This window comes from Humulus lupulus, chromosome 9 (assembly GCF_963169125.1).
Source record: "Humulus lupulus chromosome 9, drHumLupu1.1, whole genome shotgun sequence".
Classification (NCBI taxonomy): Eukaryota; Viridiplantae; Streptophyta; class Magnoliopsida; order Rosales; family Cannabaceae; genus Humulus; species Humulus lupulus.
In genome coordinates this window covers 26,979,364-27,006,666 of record NC_084801.1, presented here as the reverse complement: position 1 = coordinate 27,006,666, position 27,303 = coordinate 26,979,364, and the positions used below count along the sequence as shown (strand labels likewise).

The 27,303-nt window shown below is 37.3% G+C and overlaps 1 long non-coding RNA gene across 1 annotated transcript; it reads right to left on the bottom strand.

Annotated features, from left to right (window-relative positions):
- Positions 1 to 8,830: 8,830 nt before the first annotated feature.
- LOC133801786 (uncharacterized) lies at positions 8,831 to 9,436 on the bottom strand. The gene is made up of 2 exons (XR_009876974.1): positions 9,397 to 9,436; positions 8,831 to 9,290 (listed from the first exon to the last, which is right to left on the bottom strand). It is a non-coding gene; the product is annotated as an uncharacterized LOC133801786 (long non-coding RNA).
- Between the last annotated feature and the right edge of the window lie 17,867 nt (positions 9,437 to 27,303).

Below are 27,303 nucleotides of genomic sequence, written 5' to 3'. Positions count from 1 at the left end.
TGTGTGGAAAGCAGTTGGAGAAGTTGTTGGTACTGAGTTGTATTCTATTTAGGCAAATAGGTAGTGCCATTAGTTTGAGCTTGTGGCTGATTATCAGAGGTAGAATTTTGGTTGACAGTGTTTTTGCCAAAATTCTTAGTTCTGTTGTAGCTTGGTGGATAACCATGGATCTTGAAGCACTTTTCAATTGTGTATCCAAGGATGTCACAATGAGAGAAAAATGGCCTATTATTGTGTTTTTGAGGGTGAAAGATGTGACCCTTTGAAAGTTGAGATGTATTTAAAGAAGGTGGCTCATTTTTGTGAGATTGCTCCCCCTTGAGGACAAATGCCATGGGTTGAGACGCTTCAGAAGAGCCAGGAATATTGCAACCTTTTCTTTTATTTTCTTCTAAAGAAATCTAGTAGAAAACTTTGTTTAGTTGAGGTATGGGATCCATAAGAAGAATGTTGCTACGAGCTGAGGCGTAAGAATCTTGAAGGCCCATAAGAAATGACATGGTATATTCCATGTGATAGTGTTCTTGTAAAGATTTGACCCCACCACATGTGCAGCCATTGCAGGAGCATGAAGGCAAGTAATTTGTGAGTTCATTCCAAATAACCTTGAGATTCATATAGTAGACCTTGAATTAGTTGGGATCTTGCTTGAGATTCATCAAGGCATGCTAGAGATATAATATATGTGGGCCATTTCGTTGCTGGAATCAGACTTTGAGATCATTCCAAATGTTAGAGGTACTTTCTACATAGATAATACTAGCAGCAATTTCTTCCGAAACTGAGTTTAGATTGTTATTAAGAAACAAATCATTATAAAGAAGAGAATAAGAAGGAGAAGGTTGAGGAATTGAGCCATTGATGAAACCCATTTTGCTCTTGAAAGAAATTGCAAGAATCATAGAATGGCTCCAAGAAGCATAGTTGTTGTCGGTGAGTGGTTGTGAAACCAAGATGTTTCCAGAATTTTCCTAGTAGTGGATGTAGTAAGGGTTGCTCGAATCATCAAACTTGTTTCTTGAAGTTGTAGATGAAATCAAAATAGTCGCGATAGAAATTGGATGAGTCGCAGTGGAAATCAGAGGTTGGGATTCAACACTTTCTGGTGGATCGTTTGACGCCATTAACGATCAGAAAGGAAAGAAAAAAAACCTGGAGGAGAGCCTAGAGGCAGAATGTATAAGAGAAAAGAAGAGGAAGAAGAAGGATCAAAAGGAAACTCTCAAGTTTTGGCTCTTGATACCATATTATGCAGAGAAAGAAACTAAAATTTGTATATTATTGATCTGATGAAGTACAAGAAGGGTGGCCTATATATAGGCAAATTAGTGAGAGGAAAAAAAAAAGAAAAATAAAGTCACAAACAACCTAACTGAGTTAATTAGAAATACACTATATCGATAACTAAATTAGCTAAAAGGAAAAAGTAATTCTAACTAACTCTAATACCCACTTTGCCTAGGAGTTAGCCAGATAATTGTCTTGCCTGGGTACATACTTAAGAGAAACCAAATTAAAATCACATAGCTTACTACAACCAAGAATAAAGCTGGAGAAAACACCGCATTCCAATCCCATCCTTTTGTTCTTCATTGCTTGAACTGCCACCTTTGAATTAGAGCGGATCATGATGTTTGTAACGACCCAAAATTTCTAATAGGCCTTAATGCCTTGGTTAGCGTGTCAGGAGGGAATAATTGGATATATGTATGTTTAATTGGTTAAATGCATGACTATGTGACATGTATGATTAATATGATTATATGAATATATTATATGCATGTTTATGAGTAGTAGATATGCACATGGACCCTTTATAACTTAGAATGGTATATTTGTAATTTTGGCTCGTTGAGGGCATAAATTTGATTTTATGTGATATATGGTTGATACCACATTATTATGTGAATATATTTGCTGTGTATGGATCGAGACGATCCTAGTGAGCGAAGTAGCGAGATAGTTACAGTGGGGTTTAAATACCCGGCTCGGGGGAGCTTGGGGGTATTTTTGGGAATTTAGAGAATATTTTAGGATCTATTGGGTAATGAATAAATATTTGGTAATTAATTAGACATGATGTGGTTAATTGGCAAATATTAGGAACCTTTAAGGAATTAGTGGGAACTAAGGAAAATACTATTTTACCCCTAGAACAAACTAAAGGGCTAAGTAATCAAAAAGGGGTAGTTTGGTCATTTTGAGTTAAAATATATACCCTGTGGGGACTCTAGACTTAGCCAGAAAGCCACCCCAAGAGTTCTGAAAACTCAGCCTTCTCTCTCTCTCTCCCTCATACATGATTTTCCCTACCTCTCTCTTGCCCTTGAAGAAGTCTTGAGGAACTAAAGCATTGAACCAGGAAATTCAGGTGGGGAAACTTGGGAATTTAAGCTAAAAGATTGAAGATTTGAAGCTGAGGGATTAGACTACAATCTTAGGTAAGAATTCAAGTTAGTTTTTTCTAGAATTCTGTTGAAATCGTGTTAAGGTTTAAGTTTGCATGAGGTTTAGTTTTGTTAGCTGGTTTTGGGTTGAATTTGAGTGTTTAATAAGAGTAAGAATTGTTTATGAGCTAGATGTCATGCTTGGACAAAAAGGGTGGAATTCTAGGCTTAAATCCAGCGTTGCTTGTTGGTTTGGGGTGAGAATTTAAGGTTAGACTCGTGGAGAAATGTTGAACGGAGTTGGTTTTTCTGGGTTTAGGGGCTCGGGTTGCAGCCTTGTTCTTCATGCGCTGCGACCCGCATGAGTTTTTAGAGGTAGGAGCCTCTGTTCTCTAGGCACGCCGCGACTCAGAGAGGGCAAGTCGCAGCCCGTGTCCCCCATCAAGGGGGGGATTGAGCCTCTGTCCAAGGGGCGGGTCGCGTCCCTCAAGGGCAAGTCGCAACCCTAATTAGGGAATTAAGGCGAAATGAGGTTTAAGGTTCGGGGAGGCTCGAAAATTCAAACCTAGGCTCTCGGGATGATTTTTACCACCCGGTTTGGTAAAAATTGGGGTCCTGGAGGCTAGCTATTATTTCGTAAGTATTTATTTGGATTAGAAATTTATGGTTACCCATTGACACTATGACTAGGATTATCGCCAAGGCTCAAAACTGAGGATCGTGCTCGGGACTGTTCTGTATTCTTCGCTCGGGATTCGAGGTAAGAAAACTGAACCCATGTGGTTGTGTTTGGGACTAAGGTTCCTTGTATCTGGATATATGTGTTATGTAATTGTATTATTATTATGTGAAATGTTAAAGTACGGCCTAAGGGAGCTGGGGCTGACAATTAGCGCATTGGACGCAGCTTGGGCCTTGTGAGCCAAGGTCAGCTAAATAAACAATGGACTTCGCCTAAGCAAGCTGCAATCACCTGAGTAAACAGAGGGCTCGACCTAAAGGTGTCGACCCTAGGCACTTGTATTACTGGTTAAGATATATTCTTGAAAGTACATGTTTTCTATTATCAACTTGATGCTTATAATTTGTTGAATTTTTAAATGACTGTCTTAAGATTGATTGGATGCTATTACTATTTATGGTTTTCTTGTTGGGCATTGGCTCACGGGTGCTACGTGGTGCAGGTGGCAAGGGAAAGCTGAACCAACCATGAGTTGGATAGCTCTGGGGGCAAGATGTATATTGTCAGCTGCTCGTCCACCACGACCATGGGAAAGTACAGGGACAAAACCTAAAAATTTGTATTTTTTCATTAGAGTGGCTACTGGTTGTATAAAACTTGTGAGAGTTATAAATTGTCTCTTAAACCCTGTTTTTGGGATCCCATGTACCAAACATCTATTTTAATGAAAATTAATCATGATAGTTGACTTTAGGAACACGTCTTGCACTATTTTAAAATACACAGTATAACGGTCATGGTTATCCAAGGCGTTATAATGCTACTCCATCCATGTGTTACAACTACCTGCATGGCCAAAACCATAGCCAACAATTCAGCTTGAAGGGCCTCAGAAGCTTGGTCCACTTGAACCTCTACTTGCCTCTGTGCCATACTATTGTGATGATACACTGCATCGAGTCCCGCCATTCCTTTATTGAAAGATGCATCTTCTTCTTCTTCTTCTGTCACTTTTTTCACTGCTGAGTTCATACTTTTAGATGGGTCTTCTCGAATAAGCACTAGGAACTCCTAAAACTGTTGTTGTACCTCAGCATATATGACATTGAAATGTCCCTTATCCCCTCGAAAAGCTATAACATTTTGCCATCTCTAAACTACCTCACACACCAATCATGCATACAGAACCATCTCTTTGTTGCCACAGCCACACAGTCAGCTGAACATATCCATTGTATTTTCCCAGACTAGGTAGACTCCCCACTTGCTTCAGAACCAGAGACTCTTGGTGACAGAACATTGACAAAACAAATGGAAATCGACCTCTTCCGTCTGTCCACATAAATTGCAGTAAGGTGTTCCCCATTTCAAGAAGCCCAACCTGTCCAGAGTAGGAATGCACCCCGATCCTATCTTCCAGAGAAGAAGAGCTTGTCTCATGTGTAACTTCAAAGCCCAGAATTTCCGCCAAACATGACTCTCTGCTTTTAATCTATCCTACTGGTCAACATAGTATGCGCTCTTAAAAGAGAACTTACCACTTCGACTTTCCTTCCAAAATTCCATTTCGTGCACTCTTTCAGGCAGTGTCTTTACCCTTAAAATGGCCTCAGCTACGTGTTCTTCAAAGCTCCTTCTGATTAAGTCTTCATTCCAAACCCTTGAATTTGGTTGGAAAAGATCTGCTAGCGTTGAATATCACTACACAACTGTATAATGGAAGACTTCCTTCACTCTGTCTGGGTGAAACCAGGGGACCCAAGGCAAAGCCCAAAGACTACTTTTCCATCCTCCACCATGATTCCAAGCCCCTTCATGTAGATTTCTCTGAATCCAAGAATTCCTTTCCAAACAAAAGAATCTGAACCATGCTTTTCTACTTCCCAAAACTCATGTTTCTTACAATAATTTGAGCTCAAAATCTTAACCCTTGGTCTATTCTCTTTGCAGATCATTGCCCATGCAAGCTTTGCCAACAAAGCTCTGCTCATGTCTTCAAACCGTCTAAATCCAAGCCCTTTGTTTCTCTTAGGCTGGAAGATATCCCTCCAGCCCTTCAAGGCCAAATAGCCTCCAATCTTCTACTTTCCCTCTCCACCAGAATTTGCTAACAAGTTTTCTTACTCATAGCAGATTGGTTTTTGTATTCGAAAGGTAGACATTGTATACCAGGGGACACTTTGTATCATAGATTTAGCTAGTGTCGTTCTTTCTGCTTGTGATAGGCATTTTGCCTTCCATCCCTCCATTCACCTTAAGACTTTCTCCCTTATAAAACTGAAGTCCTCTCTCCTTTTAATAGAGAAGAAAAAAGGGTTCCCCAAGTATTTCTCCTTCTTGCTCAAAATACCAATGCACAATTTTCTTTGAATTTCCTCCTTTGTGGCTTGTGAGACATTCGGAGAAAAACCTATCCCACTCTCTTATATTTAGGCACTGTCCATACCAAGCTTCATATTTCTCAATGATCTTTAGGACTTTTGTGGCCTCCTCAATCATGGCACGACAATAGAACACTGCATCATCAGCATAGAACAAGTGCGAGATAGGTGGAGCGTCTAGTGCAATTTTGATTCCACGGGTTTCCTTTGAAAGTACTTCACTGCAAAGAATGAATGAATAGGTACAGAGATAAAGGGTCACCCTGCCTCAACCCCCGCAATGGGCATTTGACAAAGTATTTCATTATCCTCCAAAGTTGGTTTTTCTGTAAATAGCTCCAAAAAACCCCCATCAATATCTGGTTCTTAACTTGCAAACATGGTTCCAAAATTATTGTTAAAGTATTGGCCTATCTCGTTTCGATCATTCAGCCATCTCCCTGGTTCAGTTTTTACGGCCCAAAAATTGGTTTCTTCTTCTTCGTCGTATTATTGTTGAGGCATGAAAAAACTTTGAATTTTTGTTCATGATTGAGCCGTAGTTCACGTGAATTCTTTTTCCAAATCCTTTCCATTTGTCATTCTATCTTCATAACATCCATTTGGATGCTCGCCTCTCTTTGAAGAGAGTCCTGAGTTATAGGCTAGTTTTGTATCTCTGTAAGTTCATTTAGTAGTGCCGTCATTTTTTGTTGGCAAAAACCAAATGTCTCTCGATTCCAAAGCATTACGGCATCCTTTGTGCCCGCAAGCTTTGCCACAAGTTTGGCGCTTCGAAGCCCACATACTCCGTTTTCCACGCTCTGTCTTCCACATCCTTACACCGAGGGTTAGAAGTCCACACCTCCAGGAACCTAAACGGGAACAACAGCGTTCATCTAATCTCATATGTAGACAGAGCGGTGCATGGTCAGATTCCCTAATTAGGTGATTTTGAACTCCTGCTTTTGGAAATTTTAGGCATCATTGAGCATCAACAATAGCTCTATCCAGATGCTCCCTAACTCATTCGTCATCCCTTCTTGAATTGTGCCAAGTGAATAGCCCTCCAACACAACCAATATCAATTCCACCTACAACATCCATAAACTCCAGGAGGTATTTACCGTCAGCCATGGTCACTCTTATGCCTGCAATCTTCTCCCACTCATACATGACTATATTGAGATCCCCTATAAGGACCCACAACAACTTGAATCCACCATAGTCGTGGTGATTTCTTCCCAAAAAGTCCTCTTGTGACTTGCATATGGAGGCCATAAACAAAAAATAAATTCCAAGCCTCTTCACTATTATGATCTTCTACTCTCTCCTTGAAACCCATCGGTAGTACATCTTCTATGATTATATTGATCCCCGCTCTCCACACAAGGCAGAAATCGCTAGCATTGCCAACAACAGGAATGAATTCACCATTGGCAAAGCATAGTCTCCCCAACGTGTTCCTCATTACTACTTCATCAATCTTTGTCTCAGCCAAAACTAATACATCGACCACATTTTTTTCCCAAGAGAGCTCTTAAAACTCTCTTTGCTGCAGGTCTTCTCGACCCACGACAATTCCATGATAAGAACCTCATGAGGACGGTGGGGGCCTAATATGGGCCGCCTCCTCTCCCTTTCCAAAATCCTAGGTGTAATTAATCGGAACATCAACACAGGCATCAAGATCAACAGTCAAATTAACTGTGTGGTTGTTTAAAACTTTCCTTTGGCCTTCATGGTCTCCTTCGACTCTCAGTGTTGTTTGACTTGGCTGACCTTGTCAAGAATCCTCACTGCATTTTTCAGCCTAACCCTTTCGTGCTCTCCCCCTCTTCGTAGCACCCTTCCTTGAACACAGATTCTTCGGGCAAAGAGTGAACGTTGCCGACTTTCCTCCCATTGGTGTAGCAGTGTGGTTGTTCAAAATAGGGTCATTTGCTACCCTAGGTATCGGTTTGTACCATATATGGGACTTTCTCTTCTTTTTACCCAGTTCATGAATCATCATTTCAAAAAGTGTTAGAGGATTTGAAATTAAGGCCAGTTGGGCCGTATATAGGTTAGTATAATCTTGTCCATAGAGCTTTAAAAGTGTCTTCAACTGTCCATAACATTATTGGGCCAAGTGAGAGCCACTGAGTTGGGGAAGGAGTTGGGCCACCTTAATTTGCACATGCACGCTTGAGGCACCTCCAACATTTGGCCGAAAGTTGGCCCAATATTTGGTAATTTCTTGGGGATGATGCAAAATGATTCTTAATGGTGTGTGAAAGTAAATGTTTATATTTTTAATATTGTAATAAAATAGTCTAATCATCTCTTTATTATTACATACTACCAAATATGTCATTCAATAAATTACTATTTTATTCTAAATATTTTAATATTATGGTATATATATATATTAGTTTTGTTTAATTAATTTTTATTTTAAAGTTATTTTGATTTTTTTTTGTTTTTTATGGGTTGTTGAATGATATACCATACCACAAAATATATATACTGAGTTAAAAAATAATATACCATCAAAACTTACAAAATTATTACTAAAAAATGTATATACTATGCTAACAAAATTATATACTACAATTAAAATGTATATACTATAATACAAAATTATATACTGCCACTATGTATAATAAAATAGAAACTAAATATCACAAAAAAAAGTATATACCATACCACAAAAAACATATACACTAACTGAATAATAATATACCAACAACCTATAAAAAACATAAAAAAATTAATATAACTTTAAAATAAAAACTAATTAAACAAAACTAATATATATATATATATATCACTATATTAAAGTCATACAGTCCTAAATAAATAAATAAATTATAAAAAATGGAAATTTAAGTAATCAACAATATAAAATGGTCATTTATCTACAATTTTAAAAATGAAGACATTAGCTTCTTGCTGTCTTTATTTTTTGTCATTTCCTATAATTTCTCAATTTCTCGAACTCTCCTTTGTTTGAGGAATATAACGAATCAACTTTCTTCATACTGACATGTAAGCGTTCTATCCCCACTACCTCTGCTTCAGGCCTGGACATTTTTATTTGAGTGTCACCTACATCTTGCCGCAACCCTTTCCCAGCCTCTGCATCCTTGCTTTCTTTACTTAGTGCGATTTCTTTCCCACTACGTTTTGACATAGTACTATCTGTCCCCTGTTCCTACTGCAGACCACCCTGACTTTTGTGTCCTTCCCTAATTAGTAGTTTTCTGGCATTGGCATTTCAATGACGTTTCTATCAGCCATTTTTTCCTACCGACAAGATTTCCTTCAAATTTATTACTCCTTTGTCTGTTTTTTCTTCCTAGAAGTTCCACTTCATCATAAAACAGTTTCCTTGACCACTTCCCCCTTTATCCAGGGCCATACCTTCTCAATTCTCTCCCCTTTGACAGATACACCCATGCTGTATTGGCAAGACATGCCCTATTTTGGTGAGCAAGCTTGCAAGAGTTGAAACATAGAAACAGAAGCTTCTCATACTTAAACTGAATCCATTGATCTTCCCTAGCCTCTCCCTTAAAAAAGAACCCTGTAGGTATAGGATGGCTTACCCACACATCAATGCAAATACTTATGTACCATCTTCTTACTACCTCTTCGTTCCTCTTTCCATCTGTTTTCACCATCTGGCCTATTTTATTTGCTATCGTCGGTGCATTTTCATCAGATAAGAACCTTGCAGGTAATCCATGTATTTGCACCCAGAACCTCGCTAAATCAAAGTCTGCCATGAATATTTCCCCTTCAGTTGGCCACTCTTTGATGTTCAACAACATTCCATTAACCAGCCATGGCCTCCATCCAGTCCCTTTCATCTGCGATCTATTAGATTAAATGAAATGTATGCATATGAACAATCTTATACATGTAGGCAGAATTAATATATGGATTGAACATGTACAAATATAAAGGATCAAATATTGTATACCTCCAACCATTGCAATTGATAACCTCGATCTAGCTTTAGATCTACAAAAGAAAAAAAAAAGAATTAGAGTCTCTCACTAACTCTTTTTAGATGGAGTTACTGAAAGTCAGAATGAGCAGTGAGCTTGGGGACTGGTACCCTATGTTTATAGAGTGAGACCTATCATCAGAGTCTCTGCCACAGATTGAGATATTCTCTCAATCAGTTGGGATATGCAAAATCGGGTAACATATATTGTTGACCATTAATTAGAATATTTTGTCAATTAATAAAATATTAACTTTGATATACTAAATTAATTAATTGTAACAAATTGATTTTATATACCATTTAAATAAATATTCTAACATTCTCTCACTTGGTCATCATTAAAATTAATGTATTACTTAAGTCCGACGATTATCCCTGTTAGAAATAAACACATGAATCATGGCGATATGTCCTCTTTTTATGACGAGTGTTATTTTTCATGTATTACAATATATTTATTACATAACAATGTAATTTATGTGGCTATGTACTTAAACAAATAAACCCTGTGTTTATTCAGGTCCTATGATGATAAAATTTTCTTAAATAAAATTAAGATGCGCATAAATATGAGAAAACATCAAAATAAGAGTTTCATTGAGAATAACTTCAGTTTGTACAATAAATTTACATAAGGGAACCAAGTCCCATGTTCACTACATGATCCTTGAATTTATGAGGTGGCAAGCCTTTCGTCATAGGATCAGCAATCATCAATTCAGTGCTAATGTGTTGAATGACCACTTTATTTTCTTTAACACATTCTCTCACGGCTAAGTACTTGATGTCGATGTGCTTGCTTCAACTACCACTTTTGTTGTTCTTGGCCATGAATACAACAGCTGAATTGTCACAGAACATTCTCAATGGCCTAGATATGGAATCTACAACTCTAAGGCCTGAAATGAAACTCTTTAGCCATACACCATGCGATGTAGCATTAAAACATGAAACGAACTCGACTTCCATAGTAGAAGTAGCAGTCAAGGTTTGTTTGTTACTCCTCCATGATATAACTCCATTGACAAACATAAACATGTAACAAGAGGTTGATTTACGTGAATCAATACAACCAGCAAAGTCTGAATCTGAGGTAGCCAACTACTTCTAGGCTTCCGGTTCGTCTGAACATGAGTTTGTAATCCTTAGTACCCTGAAGATACCTCATAACTTTCTTTACAACTTTCCAGTGGTCTAACCCTGGGTTACTCTGAAATCTTCCTAGCATTCCGACAGCAAAGGCAATGTCAGGTCTTGTGCACACTTGAGCATACATCAAGCTTCCAAGAGTAGAAGCATATGGGATGTTCTTCATTTCTTCCTTTTCAAAATCATTCTTTGGGCATTGGCTCAAATTCAATTTATCACCCTTAATGATAGGAGCAACACTTGGTGTAATGCCCCGAAATCCATAATAATGTTTAGGACTTAGGAGGCCGGGAGGGCCATCATTGATTTATTATGACATTAAATGATTATATGCATGTTTATGTGAATTATATTATGATATGATGATAAATGCATCCATACAGTTCCATTTTTAATTATAAGGGCATTTTGGTAATTTGGCTCGTTGAGGGCGTGATTATGTATTTTCATGCATGTGGGATGATTAATACCACATTATATGTAGATTTTTTTCAGGCCATTCGGCATGAAACGATCATGGAATGTAAGTTTTCGGTCTAGTCATAACGGGGTTAATTTCGAGGCTCGTGGTGATTTGAGGTTTAGAAAATTACCGGGAATTAAAGGGTAATGGGATATGATTTATTAGCATAGAATAGCAGGAATTGGAGGGTGTTAATTATAATTAATGAGATAGGCGGGAAATGACGGTTTTGCCTTTGGTGGCAGTTAAGGCTTTTATTTAGGCTTGAGGGAATTTAGGTCTTTTCACCTTAAAGGATTTGTTTCAGCCATTTAAGCTTAAAAGGCTGTAGAAAAAAATAGAGCATTCTCCTCTTTCTTCTACCGTACATCATTTCTCTCCCATTTCTCTTTGGATTTTGAAGAACCAAGCTAGGGAACCAAGCTTTGATAAGCTAGGATTGTGTTCTACCATTAAACAGGGTGGGTTGCTAAGATTGAGGTGAGTTTTTAACCATAGAATCTCTTGTTCTTGCTCTGTTTTCATTTGGAGTTTCAGTTTGGTTTTCAAGTTGGAAAGTTGAGAATTTGATGGAAGTTTTGGCTAGGGTTACTTGGGTTGTGAGGCCTAGGATATGTGTAGATGATATTTGGGTTCATTTGGGGGTTTAAATGGTGTTTGGAAGCTTTTGAATCAGGTTGGAAATGGGTGATTCGAAGGAGGAAGTACCAAGGCCATTTCTGTCTGGTCCTAGCGCTATAGCACCCAAAGGGTAGCGCTACATCGCTAGCTAGGGCAAAATTCCCCTGGTTGTAGCACTGGGGTGCTAGGGGGATAGCGCTGTAGCGCTACCTTGCCTCTCCAAGTGCCTGTGTTTGGGTGTTTTTAAGGGTTTTTGGCTCGGGGTTTCAATTCTTAAGGTTCGGGATTGAATCTACTCACCGTTTGGATACAATTCGGGGCCCCGGGAGTGAGGTTTAGGTCAAGACCCTATTATAGTTGATTTTATTAATTGGAGATCATATTTGGTTATGACTAGGTGACCGCTAAGGAATTAAAGGATCGATCGTTCTCAAGGGTCGTTCATTTGTTATTTCTCGCTTGGGCCAGAGGTAAGAAAGCTGCACCCAGTATGTGATGCATGTGATGCACGAGAAACATGTGATTAGGGCATGCCATGAATGTTGAATATGAGATTGATCAGAACTTGAGTCTCTGTGTTTGTGCATGATCCCAATTATGCTAGCAATTGTTAAGTAAGCATGCTGAATGCCCTACATTTGGATATTTGACATATGATATATGCTTGGTAGCATTGCTTACTTGTGCATGGCACTGACTAACTAGTCAGAATTGGCAATGGTGTCAGTATTAACTGTGAAGCTATGACTCACTTGTCAAGTTCAGAAGTAGTACTGAGCACTGGTCACCTGGTATTGACTAATAAGTCAAGGATGGTCTTAGCATGTTTAACGTAGGCCGATAAAGATTAGATCTAATCAACATCTGCATTGAATGACTTAAATGAGCATTAATGCTGGACCGACCTCAAGTTCGATGAAAACTAAAAGCGCTTGTCTAGCTTAAGGCTAGCCACTTAGAGTCAGGGCCAGAGAGCCCCAGTGACTGTTTAGTCACATGGCTATGGGTGCTAAGCCCAGGTGACGGTTTCGTCACATGGCTGTGGGTGCCGAGCACCCGTAGTGACTTGTTCGTCAGTCACTCATCTTATTAGAGCCATTGCCAGAAAGCCCAGGTGACTATTTCGTCACATAGCTCTGGGTACTAAACCCCTAGTGGCTTGCTTGTCAGTCACTCATTATGGTTTAACAGAACCTCAAAGTGATATTCACTCATCTGTAGGGCTATAAGCTCTGTATGCTTATAATGATCATCATTCGCATGGCAATGGGTGTTGAACCCCGTGGTGACTTGCTTGTCAGTCACTCATTATGGTTAACGGAACCACCGGTGTTGAATCACTCATCTTATTAGGATTGACTTGATAGTCATCCAATCAGAAGGGCAGGATTTCTTATCCTAGATTCCCCAGCATTGTCTGAACTTATTTGCATGCTTGAATAGGCTATAAATTGCTAGGCATGCCAGAGATGATTTTGTGACATGATCTTATTGTTCATGAGCATGTTGAGTTTTCTTGCTGGGCTTCGGCTCATGGGTGCTATGTGGTTCAAGTAAAGGTAAAAGAAAGTTGAACCATCCTTGAGTTGGAGAGCTTAGGTGATGATGTATACATATGCGACTGCTCGACCGCCACGGCCGAGGGTTGAAAGAGGAACTAGGGTTAAACCCTATTTTGCTGCTTAGATCGGCTTGTTGTAAATATTTTCTTGTAATAAACATTTAAATTATATTTTTGGGATCCCAATGTATACAGTAAACGTTCTAATGAAACATTGTATCTTAACCAAAAAAATTAACCCTAAATCTCTAATCATACTTAGTTACACGATTATGGCCAAATGACTCAATTAGCGAGTTTAGCACTGTTTAAAATGCACACTGTAACGGTCCCTGGAGTTTAGGGCGTTACACTTGGGGAACAATATTTCATCCGAAATCTCTCTAAAACTTTGTTAATGTAGGTTTCTTGAGATAGACCTAAGATACCTTTGAATCTATCTCGATGGATCTTAATGCCAATGACATAAGAAGCATCACCCATATCCTTCTTCTAAAAGTTCTTTGAGAGAAATTGCTTCACCTCATGTAGCATGCCCTTATCATTGGTTGCAAGAAGAATATCGTCCACATATAAAACAAGAAAACAAATATTACTCCCATTGACCTTCTGGTATATACATTGATCCATGACATTCTCTTCAAATCCAAATGAAGAGATGACATCATGGAATTTTAAATACCATTTGCGGGACACTTGTTTTAAACCATAGATGAACTTCTTAAGCTTGCACACCAAATGCTCACCATCACTAGAGGAGAATTTTTCTGGTTGTTTCATGTATACCTCCTCCTCTAGGTCACCATTTAGGAAGGCAGTTTTCACATCCATCTGCTGCAACTCTAAATTGAAATGAGCAACTAATGCCAGGATAACTCTGAAAGAATCTTTCTTAGATACCGGAGAAAAGGTCTCCGTGTAGTTAATTCCTTCTTTTTGAGTGAATCCCTTAGCAACGAGTCTCGCTTTGTGTCTCTCAATGTTGTCTAATGAGTCTTTCTTTGTTTTGAAGACCCATTTATACCAAATAGCCCTCGCCCCATTGGGCAACTCAACAAGATCCCAGACTCTGTTGCTCTTCATAGAATTCATTTCTTCATTCATGGCATTGTACCACAGTTCCGATTCTTTGTTATTCATAGCTTGTGAAAACGTTTCTGGATCATTTTTGGCTCCAATATTGTAGTTGGATTCTTGCAAATACACAATGTAGTCACTAGGTATTGCTGATTTTGTTGTCCCAGTGGATCTTCTTAAGGCTACACCAGCAGGCTCTTGGGGAGCAGGTGGTTTAGCATGTTGTTCAACAATTATAGGAAACTCTTGAACAACTTGATCCATTTGAACTTCATCATTGACTTGTGCATCTTCAACAATTGGTTGTGGTGGTTCAACCTCCATTTGGACTGCAGGGGTGTTATCAACCATAATCAATCTTGCTCTTGAGGTGGAGGGTTCTGAAGGATCTTTCTCAGAACATAAGTCCATGGATTGATCACTCCCACTAATCAAGACATTTTCAAGAAATTTTGCATTCCTTGATTCCACAATCCTAGTGCTATGAGATGGACAATAAAACTTGTAACCTTTAGACCTTTCAGCATATCCAATAAAGTATCCACTTATGGTCCTTGGGTCCAGTTTCTTTTCTTGTGGATTGTATACCTGAACTTCAGATGGGCATCCCCAAATGCGTACATGTTGCAAACTCAGTTTCCTAACTTTCCATAATTCAAAAGGAGTTTTTGAGACTGTCTTGGTTGGAACTCGATTTAATATGTACACGGATGTCTTTAGAGCTTTAGTCCACAAGGATTTAGGAAGTTTAGAGTTGCTGCTAAGCATACTTCGCACCATGTCCATCAATGTTCGGTTTCTCCTTTCTGCAACACCATTTTGCTTGGGTGTACCAGACATGGTATATTGGGAAACAATCCCATTTTCTTGAAGAAACTTTGCAAAAAGGCTAGGTGCTTGTCCATCTTTAGTGTATCTATCATAATATTCTCCACCTCTATCTGATCTCACTATCTTAATTTGCTTGTTGCATTGTTTCTCTACTTCAGCTTTAAATATCTTAAAGACATCTAACGCTTCGCTTTTGTTATGAAGTAAGTAGACACACATGTAGCGTGAGTAATCATCTATGAAGGGGATGAAGTATTTCTGACCATAGGAGTCCATGTCTAGACTACATATATCAGTATGTATGATTTCTAATAGGTCAGAACTCCTGTGGTCACCACTTTTCTTAGACTTGGAGGTATGCTTTCCGTTAATGCAATCCACACAAGTATCAAAATCAGTAAAATCTAAGGTATTGAGTACCCCATCTTTCATTAACCTTCTAATTCTATCAATGGAGATATGTCCCAATCTCCGGTGCCATAATGTAGAAGAATTCTCATTCATAACACATCGTTTATTGCCAGCGTGAACGTGCACAATATTATAAGCGGTATTGTTTTGTAAATTAAGGTAGTAAAGACCATCAGACAAAATACCATTTCTAACACATTCAGATTTATTATATAAATTAAAAAATTTGTCTGAAAATGTAAAGGAAAAACCAAAAGGTACAAGTCTTGAAACAGAAATCAAGTTTCTAGAGAAACTTGGTACATAAAAGGTCTTTTCTAATTTTAAAATAAAACTGCTACTTAAAACTAAATGACATGTTCAAATAGCCTCCACATGTGAGCCCATCTTGTTTCCGTATAAGATATTTTGCTCACTTCCCATTGGCTTCCTTAGGTTTTGTAAACCCTACAAAGAATTTGAAATGTGAATTATTGATCGAGAATCAATCCACCATGTGTTAATATTAACATTAGCCATATTAGATTCATAACATACGAATGAAATTGGATTACCTTTGTCATCCATCCATTTCTTGAACTTGGCGCATTCCTTTTTCGCATGTCCCTTCTTTTTGCAGAAGAAACACTTGATGGAATCCTTCTTTATTTCTCCTTGGGGAGGCACTTTATTTTTCCCCTTGTCCTTCTTGGATGGTTTGCGTTTCTTCCCTTGGGTGGCCATGTGAGCACTTTCACCTTGTTCCTGCAGGAGCCTTGCTTCTTCTTGAGCACACATGGTTATCAGTTCATTGATACTCCATTTGTCCTTATGTGTGTTGTAGGAAATTTTGAAAGACCCGTATTGAGGTGGAAGATTGTTAAGGATATAGTGGACCATGAAGGTTTCAGGAATGACTACATCGAGCTTCTTCAGTTGAGCACAAATGTCCCTCATCTTTGAAATATGTTCTCTAACTCCTTTGACACCAGTGAGTTTTGTGGATGAGAACTGGTGGATGAGGTTGTTGTAAAGTGGTTTGTCCGAAGTGTCGAACTGCTCAGGGATCGGTTTGATCAAGTCTTTGACTTTCTCAGGTTGCTCCACCGATCCACGCATTCCCAGAGGGATCTTTGACATAATGAACATGATGTTGAGGCGATTGGATCATTCCCATTTTTCATATAGTGCAATCTCAGCAGCGGTGCTAGTCCCAGTGATTGCAGCAGGTTCGTCCTTCCTTATTGCGTAGTCCATGTCGGTGTAGCCTAAATGAAGAAGAACTCGTTCTTTCTAGATTTTGAAATTGTCACCCCTAAGTTCAGGAATTTCGGTAAGGATTTCAGCAAAACTAGAGGAAGATGAAGAAGCTGCATGAATAGGATTACAAACTTAGATTTTTAAAGATTGAGGCTTAATGAAGTCATGTTTTACCAATGTATAACATGTTGAATGATGAAATTTTATTAAACAAAAATTGCATGTGAGCTAAATTTTTAATTTAATAAAATTGGATGTATAGGATGATAGGTTATTCAAACGAATTATTTGGGATAAAGTAAGGTTTGTGACTTCTATCTTTATTAAACTTTATGATAAAACTATTAAATTAATTATCATAACTCCTGTGGGTAAATTAAGAAAATTAATTTAATATATTATCCTAATTAATTATATACATATAATAAAATCCCCGTGAGGTAAAATTATTATATATATAATCAATCACAATTTATGTCCATTATGTGATCATTTCAAATTAATATATAATTTTATATAATTAAAGATGTTATGGCTACTCCCTAATTATTTAAAATTATATGGTTCACTAGACATTATGTTTTAGGCTCTAGGAAGACCTAAAAACAATTTCGTTATAACATAATAGGAAATCACATAGAGTATTGCTCCTAGTGTGGTCGTCCGAAGATCATTAAAAATCGTTCTAGATTGAGCATTTGTCTCAATTTCATCTGTTCTTATGTCAACCACAAAATTATTTATGAATTATTCATAATTTTATTCATCCTAAATGTTTTATGAATATTTTATGAATAATTAATGTGAATATTTTATGAATATTAATGTGCTAAATATTATTCAACATATCTTAATGTTTGAATATTATCTAAATATATCTAGCACACTAATGGAGTATTTAAAATCATAAAGTCATACATATAAAATTAAATATAATTATACTAAGAATAAATTTGCATGAATAATAACAAAATAATCATACAAATTAGCATAATTAATTATATATATGAAAATAAATACCATAATTCCATATATATACTTAATGGCAGAAAAATCGATGCTAAATAAGTCAATAAAATTATTTAATGATTTGGTGAATTAATAAAATAATTGTACAAGCTTAATTGTAAAACAAAAGTAATTACATTCTTAAAATAACACAATTATTTAATATTGCATGAATAAAAGAAATATATCATGCAACAAATACATCAATAATCAAGTAATTGCACATTTTCATTAATTTCCAAATATATAATATAACAAAATTATATGTTTTAATTAATTTGGCAAAAGAATTAAAAATAAAATTTATTGTCTAAATAAGCATTAAAATCAAGAAAATAATGAAATCACAAAATAAATAAATAAAATGTAATTTTCAGAATTTTTCTTTAATTTTTCTTCAATTTTTTTTTTTAAAACTGCCATTTTCAAAATGACATGTCGTTTTCCCCTTATTAGTGTCGTGTGACCCATCAAATGACAGGTCATTTTTTCTGCAGCGGGGGGGGGACTCAGTTTCTACGTGTGGGTCGAACGGACCCGGTTCAAAACCCGGTCGGAGAAATGCCTTCCGACGACCAAAATACTTGTTTCAAAGCTCAGATTACATGGAGATGAATAGATAAAGAGATGTAGGTCATTATTTTGATTAAAAAACAACTAAAATCAGGGCTTTAAATTGAAATTTTTTTTTGGCCATAAATGGGTCCGAATGAAAACCCAGATGGAAAATAATGATTTTTACGTCCAAATTCATAGAGTTTTGCCCATATTGAATCTAAAACAATGCATATAGAGATTTATGGCGTTTTATTTCTTTAAAACACAACTGTAAACCGAACTTTAATATTAAATAAAACTTTCGATCATTAACGTGTATGAACAGAGACGAAACTTGGTTCAATTGTGAGAAAACCTATTTTTAATACACAAAATCAAAAGAAACACAAAGCTTAATATATTTCTAATGAAATAAGGATAAAAAACAAAGGAAATTATCCACCAAAATATATAATATGATCGACCAAAATGAAGAAACAAATAATATATTTACGTAAATATATATGTGTTTTTATGAATATGAATATAAATGCATATATATAAAGTAAATAAATATATATATGCAGATAAAATTACCAAGGCAGAGATGTAGATTAGGCTTTGATACCAAATATTACACTAGACATTAAAATTGATAACATCGATCTAGCTTTAGATCTACAAAAGAAAAAAAAAAGAATTAGAACGAGTACTCGGACTTCCAAGCTCTCACTAACTCTTTTTAGATGGATTTACTGAAAGTCAGAATGAGTAGTGAGCTTGGGGACCAGTATTCTATATTTATAGAGTGAGACCTACCATCAGAGTCTCTGCCACAGATTGAGATATTCTCTCAATCAGTTGAGATATGCGAAATCGGGTAACAAACAAAATCTTGTAACAAATAATATTGATCATTAATTAGAATATTTTGTCAATAAATAAAATATTTATTTTGATATATTAAATCAATTAATTGTAACAAATTGATTTTATATACCATTTAAATATATATTCTAACATGATCTTCCACCTTTCATGTGTCTTCCATATTCCCATCAGGATCTTTTTCAAAACTGTTGTGGTCATGTCTTTGCATCCCACAACCTTCCCAATTAGTGCCTTACTAGAAACCACCTCTTCCAAAGAAATGTCTTCTATTGACTCCACCATTTCGAGTTCCATATTCATGTTTCCTGTTCCAGTGCCTTCTTCCCGAGTCTCTAAAGCAGTCATAATTACTTCCTCAGGCTCCAAGTTCTCGCCAGTCATGCCCACCATGCTTTCTTTGCAATCACTCTTTTCCACCAGAAAGCTTAGTAACACTAGTCCCTCGCACCTTGATCACCCCCAATGAAACAATCGACTATTGCGACTAGACTCTACACAAGTGCCATCTAGCATATAGCCTGATAGTCAATTATATTATACATAAATTAGGCACTGACTTGGAAATTTTCTGTATCCATTTTCTTTGGTCAAAATGTTTCATCTAGAGAGCTAAGTATCTAGGCTAGCTTTCTTGAGCCTTTTATGTTGGAGTACCCATAAAGTTAGGTATTCAACGTCTTTGTTCATACTTAAACTTACATGGACATATATAAAAACAATTTTGTTCATTGTAAATTTCCTTTGTTTTTTACAAATTTCAAATGCTAATTTTTATAGACACAAATAACAATAATAATAAGAAAACCATGCATTTTACTGAGATACCAATCTGCCACAGGAAGCTTTCCATAAATTTTGAACGTAGGTTTGGGAGTGTTTCATACAGCTTATTATTTTTACAAAATACCTCTCTCGAAGGAATTCTTTTTATAATTTTCCTCAATGTTTGCAGTTGGACAAACTTCTATCATTAATGAATATGATGAAAATTTATTGGACATGAAAAGAGAGAACAATTCTCACCAACCATCATTCATAGTTGTTATATTCAACCCGTATTCATACGTTTTTCAGGTGGAAGTTAGTTTGAATGGTTGCAAATTTACAGTACATTAAGAAATTGTGCATCAATCAGGTAAAACAACTTTGCATTTGGTGTTATTTTGCTTTGAACTAGTGATTGATAATGTGTGACATTGTATTGTGATTTGTGTGAGTGTTGTTTGGGTATAAGCACTACAACAGTACACCGAAATATTCTTCTAGATCGGAGACATGATTATTGGTAGTTCTTGACTTGACAAGCATGTCATCGACATACAATTCCATGTTTTTTCCGATCTGGTCAACGAACAATTTGTTGACTAGCCTCTGATACGTGACACCAACATTCTTTAGCTTGCATGGCATGACTACGTAGTAGTAAACATTGTGTACGGTCATGAAGCTGGTGTGATCTTGGTCCACAGGGTTCATCGTGATCTGGTTATATCCAGAATACGCATCCATGAAGGACATGAGCTCATGGCCAGCTATTGCGTCAGCCAGTTGATCTATTGTTAGCAAGGGGAGATAATCTTTTAGAAATGCCTTATTGAAGTCGGAGAAGTCAATACATGTCCTCCATTTTCTATTTGGCTTTGGAAGACTACTAAGAGATTGATGTGGTACCACAATCTTAAACTGTGGTAAGAACGTTCATACAACAGTTTTGATACAGTAGCATGAAACAACAATTCAAATAAAAGTGTCGTTCCCTGTGTTACATGAGGCAACAGTTTCTTGGCAAGCGTTGTTACATGGAACAACAAATTTTAGACAAAGTTCGTGCCCTATGGTACATGAGACAACATAATATTTTGAACTTTCGTCCTATGAAGTCTTGTAAGTGCAAAAAAATTGCAGTTAGACGAATTTTTTTTTGGAGAACGATGTACTATACACTGAAAATGAGAAAAAAAAATTCAATGATCTAAACCACTATATTCATTCAATATTTCATGTATATTAACAATATAATCCAGAGGATATCACCAGGAAGACAAAATCAACAAAATTCAATATATTGTAAAACTAAAGTTACAATATCAAAATGTATCCTTGCCTTAACCATAATATAGTTTATCTAAACACTTACTCTTCTTGTATTTTAAACACCAAAAGTTTACCTAAGTAGACCATATAATAATCATCTAATCACATCAAATCAATGGAACATTTTATAAGGTTGATCACAGAGATTAAAGAGGTTCCAAAGAAAAAACAATCCATAAGATATAAAAGCTAAAGTTACATACAGAGATATAATACCAAGCATCCATCATTATTAGGCATTTTCACAACCACCTGGTTTGCATAAAAAATACTCAATTACAGAAAGAGGAAGCATTCAAAATGGCATAGAGAATTCTTCGGACATCAAATGCTTTGAATAGAGAAGAGAAACTCAGAGTTTTCCCCCAAACTCTGTTCATGCTCTATCAATAAAAAATCTTACAAAAACTGCCAAAATTAAAATGCTACAAAAATAAAAAAAACAAGCACCCACGAAAAACATGGCTAGCGATAGGAATGCTAGTTGGGGGCTGAGCCGTGCGCAAGGGGGGTAGACATTGTCGGGGCTCATCTCTCAAAGGGAATGAGGAATCACACACCATCTGGGGTTTCTCGTCTAGGCTGGGCGGCGGGAGAATGCTAGAATGGGGGTTGGCTTGTCATCGCCTCACAAAGGGATTCGTCGTTTGAGAAGGAAGGGAGCTACTAGAATATGAAGAGATATGGGGAATACAATTTTTTTTTAACCTAGAAATCATTTTGTTTCTGTGTTTTTTTTTTGTGAATCTAACAAACCACACCACAATTTTAAATGAATTGTGGTTAAGCTTTTATTCTTGACAAATTTTAAATTAAATTATATATTTTTAAAAAAAATAATTTTGATTATTTCCAAAAGAGAAACTAAAATTATTATTGTAATAACTTAATCAGTATGCAGAAAAAAAAATTAATAAGTATTTTTATTAATTTTCATCAATTTTTTTAATTAAATATATGTGGTAAGTAAATTATTTAACCATAAACATTAAAAATTATTAAAAAAATAATTAATTGAGTGTTATTTCGCATTAGAAATTATTTAATACATTTTTCTATATAAATATGTCTACATGATATATTAACTATATTATTAAATTATTTTTTTAAAAAAATAAAAATGTAATTACACTTGATTAAAAAAAAATTTATTGCATCACGCCACATTTCAAAAAAAAATTTGTCTCGTGTTAAAAGCAGACATGCGACGACAGTCACACTGGAACTGTCGTCTCATATAATTTTTAATTCACATGGTACAACAATTCGATAGCTATTATCATGTCATGTATATTTTCAACACAAGATAATAGTTCTTTGAAACTATTGTCTCACGTGTGTTGTCTAAGTACAATTTTGTAGTAGTGGAACCAAAATAGGGTTGACGATCCAGGTCAAATATTTTGCCTCCCTGATGAATCTGCATTGTAGTAGGCGAGCTACCTCTTCTTCTAAAGCTTCTTCACACTTGTTCCCCCAATAGCCTTCATATTTGTTGTTTCGCAGGCATGTTTTTGTCCAAGTTTAGGGTGTGCATAATCACGCTTGGACTAATTCCCACAATGTCTCCGTGTGTCCAGGCAAAGACGTCGAGATTTTTCCTCATAAAAATGGCCAACTATTTCTTTCGTTCGACTCCTAGATTCTTCCCAATATTTACCACCCTCGAAGGCATCTCTGGGTCGAGAATTATTTCTTCAAGCTCCTCAAGAGCTTGGAGTTCAGATCAGGCTTCACCTATCCTTGGTCTATTTCATCTGGTTAGGCGACCTCTTTATCGGTCACCTTACGTTCTTACGCCTCTATAGCAATTTCCATTGCCTGAGACACCTTGTTTTCTTCAAATATAACCATGGTCTGCTGTCCTAGTTGTGAATTTCCCTTCATGGAAATGTTGTAGCATTCCTAGGCAACAAGATGATCCCCTCTTACAGTTCATATGCTGTAGCATATGCCTTAAATGCCGCCAGCGTTAATCTTCCCAAGATTGCGTTGTTAGCGATTGTGTAATCAATTACAACGAGCTCGATCGTTCCTATTGTTTCCACTTCTTCACATGAAAACCCATAAAGATTCATGATGGTTGCTTTAAGATCGGTAACAGAGAGTCCCATCTTTTCCAAGTGGACCTGAATAGAACAATCACTAAGCTCCCATTATCCATCAAGATTCTTCTCACCCTCCGATTAGCAAGCTGAATGGTTATCACTAGCGGATCATTATTAGGGAATTGAACATGGTTAGTGTCTTCTTCCATAAAAATAATTGGTTGTTTGTCAAATTGCCGTTGTATAGATAAACTTTGCTCCGGAGTAAATATTGCACCCTCATGAATCTTCAGCTCCTGGATATCGCTATTGTTTAGGGAATATTGCACTCTGTTTCTTTTTTTAGCTCCATTTCATGTACCTGCTGGATGAGGACTACCAGCAATGGGGGCTATATCTCTTCCTTAAACAGGAGGAGGGATGATTTGGTCGCCAGGAACCGAGAGAGTTGCTGGTGGATTGATTTGGTTTCCCTGAGCTGGTTGCAGATTTTGCGTTGTTGGTTGATTAGGAACTACCCGATTATGGGTATATTGCGCTAACGGTCCAGCTCGGATGAGTGTCTCGAGTAATCCTTTAATTGACATCAATCATCAGTATTATGGCCAATGTCATTATGAAAATGAAAAAATTTGGCAGGAGCTCTCTTTGCCCACTGATGCTTCATGGGCTAGGGATTTTTCCATGAAAGACAGGCATAATTAGCTAGATAAATATGTTCTCGCATTTCTGTTAGGTTGGTATACATGGTGAAGATAGAAGTGTACTTCTCCCCGTGCTTATTTTTCTTAGACCCATTCTGGTCGCCCTCACTATTCCATTTTCCATTATTGTTCTCCGCTTGGTTGTTATGGACCATAGGTGTAGCTGTAGCCACAACATCTGTCGCCACTCCAACCGAATGAATAGGAGTTTGGACGGTTCTTGTGACTGTAGACTCTGCTTCCTCCCAATTGATCCATTCTTAAGCTTGAGTGAAGAACTCGTTAGTAATCTTCACACATTTCCTTTGGAGTTCCTTCCATAGTTCACCTCCCACGGTGATCCCTGTCCTCATGGCCATAAGCTTGGAACTATCGTCGGCATTTGTAGCTCATGCTACTATGTTAGAGAATCGATTGAGATATGCCTTCACGGATTCACCGAGTTGCTATTTTATTTTGGCCAGGGAGTTGGCCTTTATTCAAACTTCTTTCGCAGCTTGAAAATGCTTTTTCAACTCGGTCGATAACTGTTTCTAGGAAGTGATTGAGTGCCTTTTAAACTTGCTTAACCATAATTTTTCTGGTCTAGTTAATGTGGCTAGGAACAAGACATAGCACAGGATGATATCGACATTTTTGGCTCTCATCAAAGTGTTGAAGGTCCTAACATGGTTCGATGGATTAGTGGTTCCATCGTACGAAGGCATGTTTGGCATTTTGAAGCCAATGGTATATAGAGCGACTATGATGTGAAATGCAAATGGATCGAGCTTGTCATTATAATCGTAATCATCCATGTTTTTCCTAGACAAAAAATTCTTCATTTGTTCCCAGATCAAGGTTTGTCATTTAAGGGTTGGATCCTTCATTTCAAGGTTATTTGGGAACTGGTTGCTAGTTCCTTTACTATCATGTGCATTATGTGGGTTATTATCCTTCCAAGTCAAAGCTCGGTTACATAGGATGTTCCCATTATCACCCACGATTGATGAATCTCCCATCATCTGAGCATCTCAGATCATTGTAGCGGGTTGATTGTTGTCTTTACGTATTTAGATGTTCGCGTAGATCCAATTGGGGATTGGAACACAAACTTTGGGCAGAGCTCAACTAATTTTTGAAGTCGCTCTCATGTCTCTAAGAGGGCGTGTTGCGTATACTCCTAGATCTTCATCCATGATGGCTCTCCATCCAATAACTACCATTCACAAAACTTACTGCTCCCGTCTGAGGTCGCAAGACATACGTCTCTTCTGCGGGTATAGACTGTCTTCTTTCATTCCTGCGACCTGAATCATTCCTTTGTGGGGATGATGGCATTGGATGACGTATAGGTGAGGGAGGATGCCTTATTGGTGAAGAAATCCGTGTCCCATCGGGACGAACCAGATTTGTTTGTCCATGGTTTACTCCAATTTCTCAAGTTGGTGGCAACACGGAGTTGTTACATTGTACTTGAGCAGCTGGCTGAGGTGTTGGTGGATTCACAAGGACCTCCGCTCTTCTAGATGCAGTTTCAGATCGCCCTGTTCGAATAGGGTGATTTCTATGAGTGTGAGCCGCTTGATGATCATCCTTGCAATTATTTACAAGAGGATTTTTTCTAGGTGTTCATTCAGAAGGCATGGAGCTCGGTGATGCTGTTCTGATAGAACGACTCACGTTGGATTGATTGTTTCGATGGGACCAAGATCTGTGAGTCCCGCTATGCATCTTTTTGGCATTCTCGTTGGTTATAGGAGGAGGTAGTCGAGCCATGAGCTTGTTTATTTTCTTGTTGCTTGGGAAAGGTGGCTTCTTAGTTGGGCATTTTCCATTTCATTGGCAGTCAAATACCCAGGAATTGGGTTCGGTGGGCGCGAAGCTGAATTTCCAGTATCGTCTTGGTGTGTATGCTACTTTGCAAGATGGCGTTGCCCAGATGTGCCCTCTCAAGTTGGGTCGGCCATACGATAATCTCCATGATCACCATGTCTCTTTGATTCATTGTCGCGGATGGAATGAGTAACCACCATATTGATTGTTGTGTCGAATAGTTTCTGGAGAATTTCAAACTTAATCTACTCTCAATGAAAGCACCAATTTGTTGACGCAAATTTTCGGGAATAGGGGATTGAGAAATCTGATTTGAGAGATTAAGCTTGATAATATACCATAAATATAAACTCACGAAACTTTTACATGGCTCAATGGTTAAAATCCACCTAGTCCATGAGTCACTCTTATTCTTGCTTTGGATATCTTAAAGAAATTGTTTATGACAATTTAAACAGATCTTTTGCATCAAAGATGTCTGTCCCTTTTAATGTCCATTCCACTTATATTTATAGGGAATTGTGATGGACAATATTTGGTAACCGTGCTATAAATGGTAACATACATAAGTCAATAAATGTGGATAATGATTGTGTGCATTTATTGCGCATATCAAGCATCCGAGTCCGTAGGGATTCTTCCATGTGCATCATTGAACTATCTCGAGTTAGATGCCATACTTGAACTGAATGTAACTTGATCAGGACAGATTGACTAAGACAATACTATAACACCCTACTACACAAGAGTTGTGACCATGTGATTTTTTAATGTTCCATTTTCTCGCTAACCGAGGTTTTAGACCAAAAAGTGTGATCAAATTAGGGTAAAGACTCGTTTAATGAAGTTTAAATATAAAATGTTGGACATTCATTTAAATCATAAAAGCGTTACATTGGGATCCCAAAATATTGTTTGAAAACATATTTACAACTTAAAAGTCTTTATACAGTTGACCTAGGTGACAAAATTGATCATTTATAATACGTTCCTAAAAACTACCTCTGTCGTGGCGGCTAGGTAGTCCAAACATGTACGCACCGCTCCATGCCCTACAACTCATGGTTGATCGATCTTTTCCTTGCCCTTACCAACACCATATAGCACCCGTGAGCCAAGGGCGAGAAAGAAAACTTCACAACATAACATATAATAACTTATTTCAACAAATTCATAACTAGTCAAACATAACAGACAATCTACATCACAACAGTGGTCTACGCAGATCAAGGTGCGTTACCGGGCACCAATTCCACGGTCTTAACCGAGCGTGCCTATAGCACCATTTGAGGGTCTCGCTTTGGCAGCCTGCATTCAACATGCTTAATGCCAATTCCGACCTTTGCAACTCTCGGCCTTTGTCGTTCCCGACCTCTGCTGATACTGGTCTTTGCTTCTCTCGGCCTTTGCCGATCCACCACAAACATA